Raw genomic sequence first — 19,395 nt, 5'->3', positions numbered from 1 at the left:
ACCCCCACATACGTGGCAAACGTCCATTATTAGGGGTCTCCATTTTATTCGTTTAATCAATACGGCAAAAGCCCAATTTGCAATACCATGGATCAATGTACAAGCTCATTAACTCATGTGTCTAAGGCTGAACTTTAGCCACATGGCTTGCCACTAATATACGTTAATTTATGTCCAGATTCGTTTCTTATCAAAGGGATAATTATCAGTTGATAGTTATATTCTATCACAATTACTCAAGATACGAGAATACTTGAGCTACAAGGACTCTCTACTCTACCTATATATATAAATACCGATCTATTTTTCATAAGGAACTACGTTGAAACTTGATCCCTAGAAAATAGATCTTGGGTATGTAGGCAGCCATTATTTGGTTCAGTTTCATCTCCCCCAACATCAAATTCCTCTGTTTCTTAGTGCGTTCTTTACCATTGCTCTCGTTTGTGTTGAAGCGGTTCTTTGCCGAAACATAATTGGCTATTTGTCGTGGGTTTTGAATCCATTATCCGTGAAACAATCAAGATGGTAAGCACAAGAAGCAGACCGACCGAGCAACATATTCCTCCTGCCAATAGGAATCGCAACCCTCGAAATTCAAGTCGGGCAATGCAAGAACCGTTGAACAATCGAGTTGCTCTTAGTGGTAGGATAAATTCTCAACATCCAACTGTAGCAACACCGCCGCCGCCGCTACGAACGAACGATACAAAGCGCCGAAAAGAAGCCACGAAAAGAAAAGTATAAGGAAAACTTTAATCCCAGATTAGACCGACCTGACAGGGAAGGCCGACCTCGCAGATTTGAGGACAATTGCCATCCTAGACAGGTCCGACCAGACAGAGAAAGAAGGCATCACGGAAGAAAGTATAAGGAAAACCTTAATCCCAGATTGGACCGACCTGACAGGGAAGGCCGACCTCGCAGATTTGAGGAAAATTGTCATCCTAGACAGGTCCGACCAGACAGGGAAATCTTGTGATGATATTGGTCCATATGAAGTTGATGACGTTAACTTCCTTGACTTGAACTAGTGGGATTGCTTCAACCCACTTAGTGAAGTAATCTGTGGCTACTAGGATGTATTTGAGCCCTATTTTCTTTTGTGGGATGAATGGTCCCATGATGTCTAGCCCCCACATGTGGAAAGTCCATGGGCTTGCAATATTGATCAATTCCCTTGCTGGACTTAGGTGGTTGTGGCCAAATATTTGACATTGGATGCATTTAAGAACGTACCTTTTTGCCTCGATATGCATGCCTGGCCAATAATACCCTTGGGCTATTGCTTTATGTGCCAGAGATCTTGCTCCTGCATGGTTGCCGCATTCACCTTTGTGGATTTCGTCGAAAATGAGTTGGCCTTCGCGTGGAGTTATGCACCTTAGGTGGGGCCCTCCTACGAATTTACGGAATAATCGTCTGTTGATTACTGTGTATCTTGGAGCTCGGAATTGTATTGCGCGAGTATTCTTTGCCTCAGCCGGGAGCTCACCCTATAAAATGTACTTCAGGAATGGGCCTATCCAAGATTGAGTGATTTCTTCTTCGGATGAGGGCTGAAAGTCGGTGAGGCTATTGACACTTTCTTTCTGGTATGCGAGTCTTTCCAGGATGTCAATGTAGACTGTGCTGGAGCAAACCTCTTGTGTCTTTGAGGCTAAGAAAGCTAGACTGTCTGCATGTCTGTTATCTTCCCTGGGAATGTGCTCCAATGAGAACATTTTGAACGATCTGATGAGGTCATTGACAACCTTAGCGTATTTTGCTAGGTTTGCTCCATTCGTGACATATTCTTTGGTGATCTGCTTGACGATTAGTTGGGATAGCTGTAAGCTTTAAGCTTTGGGACTTGTAGTTGTTGTGCCATGTGGAGGCCTGTGATCAATGCTTCGTACTCCGCTTCGTTGTTGGACATTGCGAAATCGATCTTGATTGATTTTTGTAGCTAGGTGCCTTCTGGTGATGTTAACACAGCCCCCAGTCCACCGCCGTTGTTGTTGCACGCTCCATCTACGTAGAGGTGCCATTTGTCTGGGGTGGTTAGTTGATGGAGTGAAGTGATGGGCTCGGGTTCCCAGCTGGTGTCTTCGACGGGGAAATCCGCAAGGAAATTAGCAACGACCTGTCCTTTGCGAGACGTTCTGGGAACGAACTCTATGTGGTGCTCTCCTAGCTCTTCAGCCCACTTGGCCATTCGAGCGGTTTTGTTGCTGGAACTCAATACTTGCTTGATGGGTACATCGGTGATTACCTTAATGATGTGAGATTGGAAGTAAGGTCGGAACTTCCGAGCTGAGTAAAGTAAAGAAAGCATCGTTTTCTCCATCGGAGAATAGTGCTTTTCTGAATCTGTCAACGTCTTGCGGGTGAAGTAGACTGGCTTTTCGACTCCTTCATGTTCGCAAAAAAGAACTAAGCTGATTGCAAAATCGGTTGTTGCAAGGTAAAGCCCCAGTGTTTATCCTTCCTCTGGCTTGGACAGGACGGGCGGTGTTGATAAGTCAGCTTTCAGGTCAGTGAAGGCTTTGTGGCATTCATCTGTTGATGTGAATGTTGCGCCTTTTTTGAGTATTTGCAGGAATGGTCTGCATTTGTTAGATGCTCATGAGATGAATCTGTTGAGTGCTGAAACCATGCCTGATAACTTGTGAATTTGTTGCTTTGTAGTTGGTGTTGGCATGTCAAAGAGAGCTCGTATTTGTTCTGGATTTGCTTCAATTCGCCTTTGTGAAATGATGTAACCTAAGAATTTACTCGAGGCTACTCCGAATACGCATTTTGCTGGGTTGAGCTTCATCTTGTTTTGGCGAAGTCGATCAAAAGCTTCTTGCAGGTGGGATATGTGATCGCCCGCCTTTTCGCTTTTGACTACCATGTCGTCTATGTAGACCTCCATAGTGTCTCCTAGCAAGTCTTTGAACATTTTGGTGACCAGTCTTTGGTAGGTTGCACTGGCGTTCTTCAAGCCGAATGGTAGGACGTTGTAACAAAACGTTCCTTGCTCAGTTACGAAGGATGTATTTTCCTGGTCTTCTTCTGCAAGCGGTATTTGGTTGTATCCACTGTATACGTCCATAAATGATAAAAGATCGTGGCAGCACGTTTGATCTACCAGTATGTCGATCCTTGGCAGGGGGAAGCTGTCCTTTGGGCAGTGCTTGTTGACGTTAGTGAAGTCTATGCAAAGTCGTACCTGACCATTCTTCTTTGGAACAGCCACAATGTTGGCTAGCCAGGTCGGGTACTCGACTTCTCTGATGAATCTGACATTCTTGAGCTTTTCTATCTCTTCATTAATGGCTTTTTGAAATTTGAGTGCTAGTTTCCTAGGTCGTTGCTTGATAGGCTTGACGGTTGGATTTACATTTTACTTGTGGCAAGCGACCTGAGGGTTGATTCCTGGCATATCGATATATGACCAAGCAAAAACATCTTTATTGAAAGATAGAAATTTGACAAGTTGCTCCTTGAGCTTGGGGTCTAAATCAGCCCCTACATAAACAAACTTTAGGTCATCATCTGTGCCCAGATTGACTTTTTCTCTTGGTTATATTTGAGCTTGTTTCCCTTTGAGCTTGTCTGCTGGAGGGCTGGATGCTTGAGGATCTTGCTTCTTTGGGACGTCGTTGTGTTCGACGACCTGAGGTTTGGGTAAGGTCGTTGCGCTGACTTGATTGCATCGGTTAGCTTCTAGTTGGTTGCTTCTGAGCTCCATGATGCCTCAGGGACCTAGAAATCGCAGTACCTGGTGTAGGGTTGATGGAATTGCTTGGATCTTGTGAATCTATCGGCGTCCTAGAATGGCAGTGTAGGACGACTTGACATCGATCACACTGAAGCGTGTTGAAGTTTTGACCATGTCTTCATTTTCTCCAATGGAGACTGGTAGGATGACATCTCCAATGGCATATGTGCGATCTCCGTTGAACCCATAGAATGGTGCATTTGATTATATCATCACCGAGTCTGGCGGGTGCATGTCCTTGTAAGTTTGATAGAAAAGTATGTCACATGAGCTGCCTGGATCGATGAGGACTCTTTTGACTGTCCACCCGTTGATTTTGACGTGCACTACCAAGGCATCATTGTGGGGTAGGCACACCTTGTCTAGATCCTCTTCAGTGAATGAAATTGTTGTTGTTGTTTGAGGGTTGGTGGGATTGATTACCTCAGCTTTGTGTGAGAGGTGGTACATTTCTTGAAGCGCCTCCTCTTCTCAAGGCTTCTCCGGACGAGGTTTAGATGCGTTTGAGGTGCGTAATCATGTTGATTACTTTCTCCTCATCGTGGTCGGAGGAGTGCTGTCTCCTGTTGTGCCTCGACCGACCTAGAGATTTATATCGTCGGGCTGTTCTGCTCCTGCTTCTATTATTGGCAGGTCGTTCGTTGCTGCGGCTCCTACTTCTGTGGCGTTTGGCATCCAGCTTGTGCCTTAGGTCGCTTTCTGGCAGGAACTCTTTCAATTTTCCTTCCTCCACTAAGTCTTGGAGGTAGTGTTTGAAGCTCCAACAATCATTGGTGTCATGATGGTGGAGCTTGTGGAAATGGCAGTATGGACGTTCTGGTATGGCGATCACTTTGTTGATGTTAGGCTTGAAGTATGGTGTTGTATATATCTTTTTCAGGATTTGGCTGGGTGTCCTGGAGAAGTTGGAGAATTCCCTTTTTGTGTAAGAGGGTTTGTTGGAGCAGGAGCCCTTGTTGTAATTGTTGGTGTTGTTGGTGTTGTTGGTGTTGCTATTGTTGCCTGAATGGTGGTTGTTTTCTTTGGGTCCTCACTTGTCGCTTACTGCGAGGACTTCTTTTCCTTTGTGCTGGGCTAGCCATTCTTCGTACTTGATGTACTTGTCAATTCGGTGGTACAGGTCGTCTAAACGTTCTGGTTTGTTACGCATCAGAGATCCTGCTAGGTCGGAGTCTTCCAGGAGAGTGTTGGTGAAAGCTGAAGTTGCAAAACTGTCCTTTAGGCTTGGCTCCATTGAGAGGAGCTCTTTTTTGAAACGTCCTAGGAAGACTCGGATTGTTTTGCCATGAGCTTGCTTGAGCTAAAACAAAGAGTCCAAGTCTGCTTGCTTCTTTCTGTTGTGGACGAACTCTGCTGCGAACGTCTCAGCTAGCTTGTCGAAGTTGCTAATTGAATCAGGAGTTAGTGTGTAGAACCATTCTAAAGCTCCGTCCTTCAGGCTGGCAGGAAAGAGTTTGCACTTAAGGTAGTCGTATTCTGGAGCGTTGTAGAGTGCGAGAGTATGGCTGAAATGAGCTACGTCTTTGGCTGGACATGAGCCGTCGAAATGCGATGGGAACGCGTTGGTTGGATGAACTCGGGCGCTTAATCGCGTGGCTGATTTCTGTTGTGAATGGTGACACCTTGTAATTCTGGAGTATCTTCTGGGCGATCTGGAGTGCGATGTCCTTGTCATTCGCCTTCTTCAATCTTTGCGTGAAGTTTTCTAGCCTTTGATTGGTGGTGTTGGTGAGGGCTGTGACGGCGTTGTTCTCCACTGCGTCTGGAGCGCCGTTGTTGGTGTTGGAAGTGGTGTGCTCGTGCATCATCTGATTCTCTTGTTGAAGTGTTATGAATGACTCCTGTAGCTTTTTCATCTGATCTGCTAATGCTTGTAGCTGTGCTTCCATGGTGGCTTGTTGTGACCAGTTTCGTGGGCTTGAGAAAATGGTATGTGTATTTTCTCAAGATAACGAACCGACAGATGGTGCCAATGTAGATGGTAGTATTTACTGGACAACAACCTGATGATCTGGGTGATTGAGAATGGCTGCACTCTTCTTAGGATAAGAGTTGCCTACGTATCAAGTTTCTTGGGGTAAACTTGAATAAAGCCTTACGTAGTTCATCTCTCTCTATTTATAGATGTTTGAGCTGACCTTCCATATTTGCTTTGTATCGTTATGAAGTGTAGATCCACCTTGTGTACTATCTTGATGATTCGCCATTATTACGTTGTTACAAAGTTAATGTCTCATTTATTGTGGCGTTGATTAAGCTCCAAGGTTGCGTTAGTTGATTTGCTTCCATAAATGGTTGTAACTGATACTGTGGACGACTTGGGTGTTGGGTTGTGGGTACGATCTGATGGTGTGGGACGAGCTGAAGTAGGACGACCTGGTATGTGGACACGTGTACTGTAGTGTGGAACGGAGGGTACTTACAGTAGTACTATATATGTTCTTTTAAGCTCACAAACCACACTTTGTGAGGAAAAACAAATTTTTACTACATAATAAAGCACTTTTTGTCTCTTTTTGCTTTGCTTTTTTGTTATTTTTTTTGTCTTTTTCAATTTTAATATTGGTTTTGTCTCTCTAGCCCACGTGTGTAACACGTGCTCAACTCTAATAGTAGTTAATAATGAGGCCCACCTAGGTAGATTATTTCTATACTTATTTTTGTTAATTGGGTAATCTTTTATATTAATATGTTATTTTCTAATATGCTTATTATTTATTTTTTCGATAAATCAATCACATCTTTTACTTAAATTGAAATAGACACTAGGCTAGAATCTCTAGGAGACTATCCAAATCTAACTCCTTGAACTCCCTGTGATCAAGATCACGAGAATCTCCATTGACCATTCTACTTATCTACTCAAAATTACATTACTTAAAACTAGAAAAAATCCTACTAATGTAAACATCATCTATATAATAAAGCAGCTTAGTTTTTTATGTGTTTATATCGAGCGGTTAGGGAGAAAATAGTTTTGGGAGATCCTACGGCCATGAACCACTTTCTTTTAAGAGTCCCACTTATTAAAAATTCCCAAAAGAAAAACTATAAATAAAAAAGAAAAAGTTCGCCAAAAGGAAAAGTAGAAAACCCTTTCTTTCTTTCACTTTTTCCTTTTCCTCACGAGTTCGCCAACCCTTTCTTCTTCCTAACTAGTAAGCTAACACCTTGGTGGCACGTACACTCCTTCTTCTCGCCCTCTCACGTTCGAGCACAAGGATCTCCAGACCCAATCATTAGTTTAAGGTAAAAAAAAAAATACCCTATATTTCCTTTTCTTCACCCCAAAAAAAAAAAAACACTCCTAAAAAAACACACAAAATTTAACTTTTTCAATACTTCTTCAATAACCTTCTTCAAATGGTGGAGATAACGGGTACTCTCTTTGTGGTTCTTTGATCTTCAAATACTTTTTTTCAGTTCTCTTTGTTTAATCCTGTGTAATTGAAAGAATTGTAGTTTACTGTTTTGGGAATTGTCTCGGTTGCATACTAGGTTCTAACATTATTATTATTTTTTAAAAAGCGGGTAAGGATGGAGATAGGAAAGGAACTCAGCCACACTGAGGCTGAGCAGAGCACATAGTTGAATAGCAATTTTAGCTAGAGTGTTGTGACGCTACGTTCAATTTTCTAAATTTATTTGTATTAGTGTTCTAGAGTGAACATGCATTAAAATTTCTAGTACCCATTTTATCATGTAGCTTTATGGCTGGTTTAGTTCCAGTAGAACTCGATGTCTGATCTATATATTTAATTTTACAAAAGTTGAAAAAACGAATTGGAGGTACATCTGACATAATTTTATCAGTATTTTACTTTTCTAATGAATCTGTTGACTATTGAATTCGTTGGATTAGTTTTCTAGAAGTCCCATATATACTCCATTGAAAAATCAGCTAGGTGAATGTGGCATATTCCTCCAAGTATTAGCCTGCCTAACATGAACATTTAACTCGAACACAAACTACAATAACAAAGGTCGGCTTTCAAATTCGGCAAGTACCATGTCATCATGAGTATTACCACTATCTTTTCTCTACTTAATATGTATCCTTTCTAGAGAATTTTTTTAGAGAATTATTGTTAGGCACTTATATGTTCTTCTTCCTACTTATTTTGGTATTTCACGTAAATTTTTCTTCTTCCTTCCTACTGATTTTGGTACTTGCATAAATCGATCTACTCAAATTCAAATTATTGTAGGCAAGCAATATGCACAACTATAAAATTCAGTATGTTCCCTTTTGTTTTGGTAAATCTTTGATGATCTATGATTTTGAACTTCCAGTTTTAATGATTTTGACATAAGATATTATTTTAGATTTTTATTACTCATCACTGTCTTTGCTTCAGGACATTTGAACGTATAGTGTTAGGCATGTTAGTATTTGAAGCCATCACATGCATATGACTATGTACATTGATATACCATAGTGCTCAAGCAATCACTTGATATTTGCTTTCCCAATAGTCTTGACTTCGACTGTTTGAAATTGTTTGATAATGGTTACATAATATAGGTGCAATTATCTAAGATTTTCTTATTAGTTGTAAATTAGTTTGTTGTAAACATTATTTGTTTAGTTGTAAATCCCTTCCGACACATTTTTAGTCAATAACACTTGGATTCCATGTTCCTAAAAAACGCGTGTTTATTTATTTGGGCCTCAAGTATAACATCAACTCATACCATTTTTTGTCTCTAAACGTTGGGCATCGGCCCTTAATTCTTATTTTGGATTGTCGCCTTGTTTTGTTAAGCTATCTTTCCTTTAACTTTAATTGTCGTGTGCAGGTGATCGAATCATTGCACTGCGGCCACAATGCAAGACCACAATGCTAATGTCCTGAGTAATATGTGTTGTTTGATATTTCTAATGTATATTTCAAATGTTTATATTGCAACAACAGTAATTTTCATTTAGATATGAAGTCTTTATACCAACTTTAATTTTGTGGATTTTTTTTTTGTTTGTTTATCGCTCTTTCCGAATAGGCTCCCTTCAATCCAATCATTCAGGTATTTCATGCTCAAGCTCTTTGATGTACTGTTATGATTGAAACTAATGTGTTTGGTGATGAATGAAATGTGTGAGAATTGCTGCTCTTTCAAGTAAATTCAGTAAATATTGTTTTGTGTACATCTTTTTATAGATTATGTAGATTCTTGTACACATGGGAATCTATCTGTTATGTATCTATCTATATCCGTACAAATCTCTAGATATCTTATGAACTATATATATAAAGTCTGCCATTGTGCACCACCATGTGTGATCAGTGATGATGAGTACATATAGCATTGCTAGCAAGTCCATCTGCTACTCCATTACATCCTTTGAAATTATGTATTGTTTAGTTTTTGGTTTGTTATAGTTAAAATTATAGCTAGAATATTTTATTGAATCATAGCTATAACTTTCTTAATACATATATTTTTGGTCTAATTCGATGAGAGATTTCTGAAGGCGTAAGCAGAATCCAAGTTAGAAGATGAGAACTGAGTGTTTTTCAGCTCAACAGTTTATATTTTTTGCTAGATTTCTGCTGGAAAGAGGTTTGGTTTATACAAAAAACCATCAATAAACCAATTGTTAAAGTAATTAAGAAAAAGGTTCATTTTCAATATAGTTTGGAGGTTTTGAGTGTTGTATCATTGATTTCTAATATATAGTTTGTTTTTGTTACAGGCACTTGAGTGACAGGTTTTTATGAAAGAAAACCAAATGCACACATCATGCCAATTCTGCCAACGATGACAACTTGATTTTTTGGTCATATATTGAGACTAACTATATTTTGTTATAATAGATATTATGAAACCTAGAAGATGCTCCTGTTGAATGTATTTTTTTCTTTTATTTTCTTTCTCACATATTTAGTTCTTACATTTTCTAAAAGTGTTGTATGTGTCAGAATATGTGCTCATGTTTTAAGCAAAATGTTAACTCTATTTTTCCAAGTTTTTTCTATTGAATTAGGTGGATATGTTTTAGTTACTTATGGGATTTATGGGATCCATGAGACTAATTGTTGTAAGTGAAAATCCACATTATCAATATTGAAAATGAAGGTTTGTACATGCCCTGCCGCCGTTAAACTTAAAAAAATGATTGCATGACCTCAAAGATATAGCTTACTAATTGTTGAGTCATTGGTTTTATTAGAATGATCATGCATCATGTTTATTCTTGGATCGTGTGAGGCATGTTGTTTATTCTTGGGTTGAGGTTTCGCAACTGTGTGAAACATATTAGTCTGTTGCAATAACATGGGATTTGAAGCACTGGTGCATCACTTATGGGCATATTGTCGTGTGAAATTGACTATGTATGACGCGCAATAGTTCAATTTAATTAAATGTAAAAAAGTAGTGGAAACACTCTTGATTTTTTTCCAATAAAATTGGGGTTAAAATAATAAATTGACACGATTTTATTTTGCTAGATTCACCGATAATGACTCGAGTGGCATAGCCACGTGTTAAATTCTAGTATACTGATATGCTACAACATATATATACTAATATATTGATTATGTATTTTGTAATGATTGTTTTTTCTATTAATTTGTCGACTTGTCGTCACTGATCACTTTGTACGTGCTAGGCCCCCCTGGAGAATTTTGTTGGTTCCGCCACTGTAAGGAACAATATATATGTTTTCTTAATATAAAGAATATGCAAATGCAAGACGTACAATTTCTGATCGGAAGAATATGCAATTGTTACACACTTTTTTCAGAGTGCATGTTAAAAGTTTTCATTTGTCGAGTTCAAAATTCTCAACCACAGTTGGATACTTGGATGTATGTTGGGGTGGAAAACAACTTCAAGATTGCAGGTGCCAACTAGCAAATAAAATTGGTAAAACACTAAAACATTTGAGCAAGTTCAATGGGGGAGTTGCTAAAATGAGGTGCTAAAAGGGTGCCACATACAATTTTTAGCTTACCAGCCAAATTTGGTATGCAAAAACATCAAAAACCATTCCAATGACCCTTTTTTTTTTAGCATTTTGTGGAATCGATGGACAAATTCTGCCGTCTATCATTATTCACTTTAAAGTGAGCAGTAAACATGAACAATGCCCATGAACAATAATGACTGCATAATTTATGTCGTCCGTCTCTCTGAACTTATTTTTAGCAGCTGCTAAACAAGGCTACAAATTTGGTTGGATATATTACACCGCCCAAATTTAGAACCTTTCTAGCAGCCCCATTGGAATAGTCATTTGGTGATGGGGGAGCTATAAGGCCTTTAGCAACCCATATACACACCCACATTGGACTTGCTCTTTGGGTAATGATACATGTGATACCCTTGGGTGTGGACCAAGGAGGGATATGATGGAAAGGTGCCTAGCCCGGGTATGGGTGACAGTTGTGTCCTAGTGTTCCACTTTGCTTAAACAATTGTCCAAAGATCCTGGCTATGAATAATTAATCCTCAAAATCCTAACGTCGAAGCCTTTTTCAGAACGTTTGGCTGTAGAGTTCATCAACGAACTCTATGAACTCTACAGTTAAGCGTGTTTGGGCAAGAGTAGTATATAGATGGGTGACTTCTTGGGAAGTTGATGTCTGGAGTCTGAAACCCCCACACTGTTGGATGTCATCAGTGACTAAGTAGGGACAATATCAACATGGTAGGATGCGACGGGTTGTTACAATACCAAAGATATGAGAATCAAACTTGCTAGCATTAATGAGTTACTGATCTCATTTAAAATAGGCTTGGCTATAAAAATTTTAATAAAACACCTTCAAGACACTAGCAATAGATAAATCATAAATGTGAAGGTTACTGCTTGTGTCAAAAGTGGTTCTATGGTCTAGTGGTCAAGACATTGGACTCTGAATCCAGTAACCCGAGTTCAAATCTCGGTAGAACCTTCTTTCCTATTTTTATTTTCGTAATGAAATGCTACAAGGTAAAAAGTCCACATACCCAATAATAGTACACGTTGAGCAATTAAAATGAACTCATGTAATTTCAACCTGTAATTTTATCATGGCAGGACACGTGTACTGTAGTGTGGAACAGAGGGTACTTACAATCATGAGCTATGAACATTCTTTGTTCATATCACAATTGGACTATGAACAATGATTGTTCATAGTCTATACTGTACGTACTATGAACAATCAATGTTCATAGTTATGAGCTATGAATATTCTTTGTTCATACTACAATTGGACTATGAACAATGGTTGTTCATAGTCATGAGCTATGAACATCTATTGTTCATATCTCCAATAGGTATGAACACTCATTATTCATAGCTAATGTTTGTAATTGGGGATATGAGTGTTCTTACATGTTTAAAGGTATGAACAATGATTGTTCATATCTCCAATAGGTATGAACATTCATTGTTCATAGCTAATGTTCGTAATTGGGGGTATGAACAATGAGCACACTCATAATAATAGATAATTTATATGAAATAGATTATTTCAACATTCATTACAAAATAGATTGTATCATTCTATACCAAAAGACCACTCATACACACACATCACTGACGCACACTCATACAAAGAAAGTTTACAATGAACTCAACCCAGAACCAGCCAGCAACAAAAATACACATACCATCACCCACGACACTATAGACTCTACAACACCACCGACAAAAATTAAAAAATACCTTTGATACATGAATAAAACATGCTTTTCACTACATTCTCAATCTCATTCTCGTTGCTTTCATTAATCTCGCTTTTGTTATTTGACTAAATCATCTTGTTTTCATCAATCTCACTGTCGTAAGAGAAATAAAAGATGATGGCTTGGAAAGAACAGGAAAACTGCGCGGATTTCGCGCGGCTACCTTTCAAGAGAAAGGGAAGCATCTAATCCACCATTCAGAGAGAGACATAGAACGAACGAGGAAGGAGAATGGAAAATTAGAGCCGAAACTTATGGTGGGCGGGTTAAATTAGAGCCAAAACTATACTTTTTTATAGTGCAGGGGTAAAATTGAACTTATCCTAACTCGGTCCTTGTGGCTGATTATTAAAAACTAGGGTTTGCCGGTGGCACTGAACAACTCGTCGCGCCTTCAGCGCCAAAAAACCCAATCAAGGCCAGCCCAATTTTCCATTATCCATAAACCCACTATGTCAAATTTGGAGGCCCAACAGTATATGGGCTAGCCCGGTGTTTAAGCCCAACCGTAATTGTTGACTTTCTAGATAGATCCGATAGATATTGAGTGTTTTAACAAAATTGTACGAATCCCTAAGTCACTTGGATTCGCCATGTCATTTTTTGTTGAAAAAGATTTTGAGCCGTCGGATAGGACCCTTCGCCCCCTCACCGTTCTGTTTTGTTAGATAGAAGTTTGGGTTTGGGAGTGATTTTTGCGTCCATTTTGTCCTTGAGAGTCACTCTCTCATTAACAGAAAGTAGATATCCGTTTCGTTAACAGAATGTAGATATCCAACAATATCTTACAACAAAGTACAAACTACAAACTACAAAAGCATCAATATTAATGGTTCACCATTACCAACAGGGTCCAGCAAAAAACGCATGAATCTAACTTCGAGCAATCCTAATTTTCTGTAAAGTAGATGACACCGATTCTGTAATTAATGTCGCCGTATGTAGCTGAAATTTATTATGATAAGGACGAGGTGGTTTACGTTTGATCATTCAAGTCACGGCCTTATATTATTTGAAGTGTTTGAACAAACTTGAAAATGATAGATATGTTTTATATTTCTCAAGTGATGAGAGATGAATTATTATTGACTACTGGTGTCCGGGTTACCGGGTACCTCCCGTATTCTACCGTTGTACATATACCCATTGCATGGTTGGAAAATATTTCACTTTGTCAAAGACTTGATACAGTTTCTCTTCGTTTAAAAGATTACATCTCTGGAAATATAACGTTTATTGAAGATCTGATTAGTTCCAAAAAACCTAACGTTGAGAATTTTTTGCAACTAATATTTTTATTGTTTAACAAACTACTTAATTATAAGAGTGTTCTAGAATTACCACTACCAATATTTGGATGCATTTAAGGTGGGATCCTAGTGTTAGGACAATCATAATGTATGTTCGTATGAAGCAGCTGTCTGAGCTACTTCAGTCACGAGGGAATTTAGGTGATTTTTGAGCTACTAGACAATAACATATCCATTATGTATCAGACCAAAAGACCTAAATAATTATTTACACCATTTCTGTTTGGGCACATGAGGCCGGCTTAAGTAGATTGGCACCCAAAATAAGATGATTTCTGATTCAAATTGAACCATGCGTATTTCTGGCGTGAGTGTGATATTAGACACTTTACCAAAAAAAAAACGAAAAAAGAAAATGTAATAGTACACATATAACGAATTAGGTGCTTTTTAGTTTTTACCCAAGTTGGCAAAAGCCTATCCGTTCTAAAATCGGCCCAAACCTAATATCTTACTCTTATCTTGTTCTTCTTGCTTGGCCTCATACAGTGCTCAGGCGATTGCAGAGTTCTACAAACGTGAAAATTTGGAGTTGTTGCGAGTTAAATCTACTGTGTACCAAGTGCGTGATATAGAGAAATGTGAACATAAGTTGTTGGGCTAGTGAGTTGGCATGGCCATTGATAGTGTGACCCCCCATTGGAAGAGTTTTATTTAACAAGGCTCTACAGCCTCCACTGTATCTGCTAGTTCTGATTAAAACTAAAGTGGTCCAAAAAACTCACACCAATGTCCGACTATAACTCATCGAGGAACCAGTGGCGGAGACATGTAAAGGCCAGGTAGGCGTAGGCCTCCCCTCAACTTGTGCTAAAAGAAAAAAAAAAAAAAAAAAAAAATTGAAAGGCAAGCAGGGTTTTTGAGAGGTCCCTTACCCCTATTTTATTAAAATGAAAGCACTAACTTGGTTACATGGATTAGATTAGAGTCTTACATATATTTTGCCCGAGGCATCATCATACACAATTTTCCGTACATCCTCAGAAAAAGAGCTAGGTTGATTACCACATAACTTATAGATGGTATATTTCCTGCCAAAATGTCGGCCAACTTGTTCGCTTCTCGGAATACATGTTTGAGAGTAAACATTAGTAATTGTGTTGTTAAGCTATTAATCTCCCCCATCAGATGGTTGGCGCGCCATGGGTGCTTGTCCTTGTCTTTCAAATACGAGACAACTGTAGCAGAGTCTGTCTGGGCTTGAATTTTGAGACAACTGTGTTCCACAGCAAGTTTGAGGCCTTGTGTGAGGCCTTGTAGCTCAATAAGATCGATTGTCGTGTACTCTGACCTTCCCTGTGTAGCCACAATCACTTCTCCTTGACAATTCCGAATCACTGCTGCCCACCCACCTAGTGTACCCTGTAGAGACCCATCTGTGTTGAGTGAGCACATTCCTGTAGGTGGTTTCTCCCATACGCACTGCCTTAGTTCATGTTGTCTCGGATCCACATATACACCCCACATCTGCATGATCCTGTTCCTCTCAGGCCCTTCTTCCATTTCCAGTTTAAGAGAATGGAGTTTTGTGGAAACATCTTGAATAAGTAATTTACTAACCTGCAGAGCTATTGTGTTTTTGTGCTGGAAGATGCGTTTGTTCCTTTCTTGCCACACACAATAAATAAACCCATTAAATAGAAGCCTTAATATGTCCTGCTGCACCCCTTTTCCCTTCGTTCTCAGTTCCACCCACTCAAGTTCAGTCTGCCAATTTGCACTTCTTGGTTTATCATAGCCTGCGTGCTTCAAACTGTGTTGCCATATGAATTGAGCAAATGTGCATTGAAAGAACATATGTTCCTCGATTTCCCTTTCCCTCCAACACAACACACATGTGTCATCAGGTACAATACCCCACTCTTTCAACTTGCTTGTCGTTTTCAGTCCCCCCTTGAGCATGAGCCATGCAATAAACGAATGTCGCGAAATTCTATTTGCAAACCAAACAAGATGATGCCAAGAGTTTGAAGCTTTGGTGGTTCTTACGCTGTCATAGGTCTCTGTGAGATTGTAATCTCCTCGCTTTGTAGCTGTCCATATCACCTTGTCAGTCCTATGTCCCACTTTTAGGTCTTCTTCAATGGCTAGAGCAATATCAGGTATGTGAGCTTTGACACGTGCGGGTATACTCCACTATCTATCCACTATTATATTACTCACATGTGCATTCAGTCGACACGTTGAGTTATATGTGAGAGATAAGGGAAATTTGTCTTTCAAAATACCTTTAGGGTGCCATGGATCCAGCCAGAACTGAGTACCTCTGCCATCACCAATTTGGTGTTGAACTATGTTCTGAGCTTCTTTCCGATTCTTCAGTATATTGCGCCATACCCAGGAGCAGTCATTGGGGATCTTGAGCTGCCAAATATTTCTATCTCGGATCAAATTCTTTGTAACCCATTTGGTCCATAAGGCCGGTATTGCTCGAGCTGACAAGGTTCCAAAGATGTTTGAGGTTTGCTGCTACATTCAGCACTTTTAAACTTCGAATCCCGAGCCCTCCTTCTTCATAAGGAAAACAAATGCCATCCCAACTAATCAATGCATGAGACGTGGAACACTCGGGCCCATTCCATAGAAAGTTTCTACATAGCTGATTAATGGCATCAATTGTCGAATGAGGTAACACAAAGGATGTTGTCCAGTATATACTCATTCCATTTAGAACTGCCTTAAGAAGTTGGAGTCTTCCTGCATAAGACAACGCTCTACCTTTCCATGCCTGAATTCTCTCTCTCACCTTCTCTATCAATGGAGTACAATTTTCGGCTTCGAGTCTTGTGGTAATCAACGGAGCGGGGAGATACTTAACTGGAAGTGCCCCTCTCGGAAACTGTAGAATCTCCCCCATTTGAACAACAACAGTGTCTGGAATGCCTGAGTAGAACATTTGACTCTTCTGAAAATTCACTTGTAGCCCCGTGCATCTTGCTAAGCTTTGAAGGGTATTTTTTACTGTGCTCACTGTATTTAGATCCCCATTCATGAAGGCAATGAGGTCATCAGCGAAGGATAAGTGTGTTACTATCGGGTTGGAGCACTTGGGATGTAGACGGTAACTCCCTTCTTCAACTCGTTTCTGAATCATTTGGGTGAAAAAATCCATGACAAGCACAAACAAATATGGTGACATAGGATCTCCTTGCCTGATTTCTCTCCTGCCTCTGAAATACCCAAACGGTGTTCCATTGATCATTATGCTATAACTGGGAGTTTCGATGCAATTTTGTATCCAATTGACAAACATTGGAGGAATTCCAATTCTGTCGAGGGCATATCTCATTGCTTCCCATCTCATTGTATCATATGCCTTCCTTAAGTCAATCTTCGCTGCACATCTTGGGGGGCCCTTGTCTCTATGATAATTGTGTAGCAACTCATGGGATAGTAACACATTATCCTGAATGCATCTCCCAGTAATAAACGCGAACTGATTGAGAGATATCACCTGAGGCATAAATGCCTTCATCCTGCATGTAATTATCTTGGTTATGCACTTGTAGATCACATTGCAGCATGCAATGGGTCTATAATCCGCTAGTGAATTAGGCGATAACACTTTCGGTATCAAGGTTATGCATGTGGCATTCACCTCCTGTAGAATCCTACCCGATCTGAAGAAATTCCTGACTGCCTTTACAAAGTCATCTCCCACTATTCTCCAAGCCGCTTTGAAAAATAGTGCAGAAAACCCATCACTGCCCGAAGCCTTGTCATCTTCTATGTTGGCAAGACACTCAATGATCTCATCTCGCGTTACCTCCCGAACCAGCGGATTCTTAGTATTCTCATCCAGCTGGGCGACTTGAGTGTCCCCCATGTCTGTGAAATCCAGTTCCTCTAACACCTCAGGGTTGTACATCTTTTGGTAGTACTTGACGCATTCATTTCCGATGTCAGCTAAGTCTTCATACATTGTACCTTGCTCATCTTTAAGACAGTTGATCTTGTTAGTCATCCTTCTAACCTTGATAGAGTTGAAGAAATATGTTGTATTGTTGTCCCCTAGAGTCACCACCTGATCTCTCGACTTTTGTTTGCATTCGACTCCTCTCGCCTTCTTTGCTTTAACATACCTAGCTGTTAGCACTTTCTCCTCGTGATGCTATACTCACTCATGAGGGGCTGAGTCCTGTAGTCTCCCCTGGATTTCAGCTAGTGCCTTCTTTGCTTCCTCTTTCTCAGATGTTATCCTTCCTCTCTCCCCATTCCATTTGATTAGTGCATCTTTCGTATGTTTCAATTTCTTCATAAATGTGAACATCGGGTTGCCTACAACAGGAATGTCCCATGCCCCCTGAATAACTTCTCGAATCCCTCTTGTTGAATCCAAAGAGTTGAAAAAGTTTAAAAGATTTTTTTATACCTCCCTGTGCTTCTGGTTGATGCTACCACTATGGACGAGTGATCAGAAATTGCCCCGGGGCTCTTGTAATGTGCCTCTATATCAGTAAACTCACTCACCCACTCAACATTCACCATAACTCTGTCAAGCTTTCTCCATGCTCCTGTTCCTGCTTATTGTTCCATGTTAAGAAGTTTCCTGTCTGTTTCAGATCCATCAGTCCACTCATAGTGACACATTGCAACAGATCCAAGTAGTGGTGTGGCCTTGTTTCTGTTCCCCCGACCCTCTCTTGTGGGCTCAGTACTGAATTAAAATCCCCAAGTATCACTATATATGTTATTTTAGGCTAACCACACTTTGTGAGGAAAAACAAATATTTACTACGTAATAAAGCACTTTTTGTCTCTTTTTGCTTTGTTTTTTTTTTTTTGTCTTTTTCAGTTTTAATATTGGTTTTGTCTCTCTGGCCCACGTGTGTAACACGTGCTCAACGCTAGTAGTAGTTAATAATGAGGCCCACCTAAATAGATTATTTCTATACTTATTTTTGTTAATTGGGTAATCTTTTATATTAATATGTTATTTTCTAATATACTTATTATTTATTTTTTCGATAAATCAATCACATCTTTTACTTAAATTGAAATAGGCACTAGGCTAGAATCTCTAGAAGACTATCCAAATCTAACTCCTTGAACTCCCTGTGATCAAGATCACGAGAATCTCCATTGACCATTCTACTTATCTACTCAAAATTACATTACTTAAAACTAGAAGAAATCCTACTAATGTAAACAACAACATATACTGATATGCTACAACATATATATACTAATATATTAATTATGTATTTTGTAATGGTTGTTTTTTCTATTAATTTGTCGACTTGTCGTCACTGATCACTTTGTATGTGCTAGGCCCCCCTGGAGAAATTTTTTGGTTCCACCACTGTAAGGAACAATATGTTTTCTTAATATAAAGAATATGCAAATGCAAGACAATTTCTAATCGGAAGAATATGCAATTGTTACACGCTTTTTTCAGAGTGCATGTTAATAGTTTTCATTTGTCGAGTTCAAAATCCTCAACCACTGTTGGATACTTGGATGTATGTTGGGTGGAAAACAACTTCAAGATTGCAGGTGCCAACTAGCAAATAAAATTGGTAAAACACTAAAACATTTGAGCAAGTTCAATGGGGAGTTGCTAAAATGAGGTGCTAAAAGTAGGGGTGCAGACGGATAGGTTCGGATTCGGATATGGTTGTATCCAAATCCGAATCCGAAATTGTTCACTCACATCCG

At 39.5% G+C, this 19,395-nt stretch overlaps 1 non-coding gene across 1 annotated transcript; it reads left to right on the top strand.

Moving 5' to 3' along the window:
- The first annotated feature begins 11,577 nt into the window (after positions 1–11,577).
- On the top strand, positions 11,578–11,649 carry TRNAQ-CUG (transfer RNA glutamine (anticodon CUG)). Its single transcript has one exon. It is a non-coding gene; the product is annotated as a tRNA-Gln (tRNA).
- The last annotated feature ends 7,746 nt before the right edge of the window (positions 11,650–19,395 follow it).

Source organism: Coptis chinensis, chromosome 4, assembly GCF_015680905.1.
Source record: "Coptis chinensis isolate HL-2020 chromosome 4, ASM1568090v1, whole genome shotgun sequence".
In the NCBI taxonomy this organism is placed as follows: domain Eukaryota; kingdom Viridiplantae; phylum Streptophyta; class Magnoliopsida; order Ranunculales; family Ranunculaceae; genus Coptis; species Coptis chinensis.
Note: the sequence above shows the minus strand (reverse complement) of the source record. Positions and strands in the feature narration are given on the sequence as shown.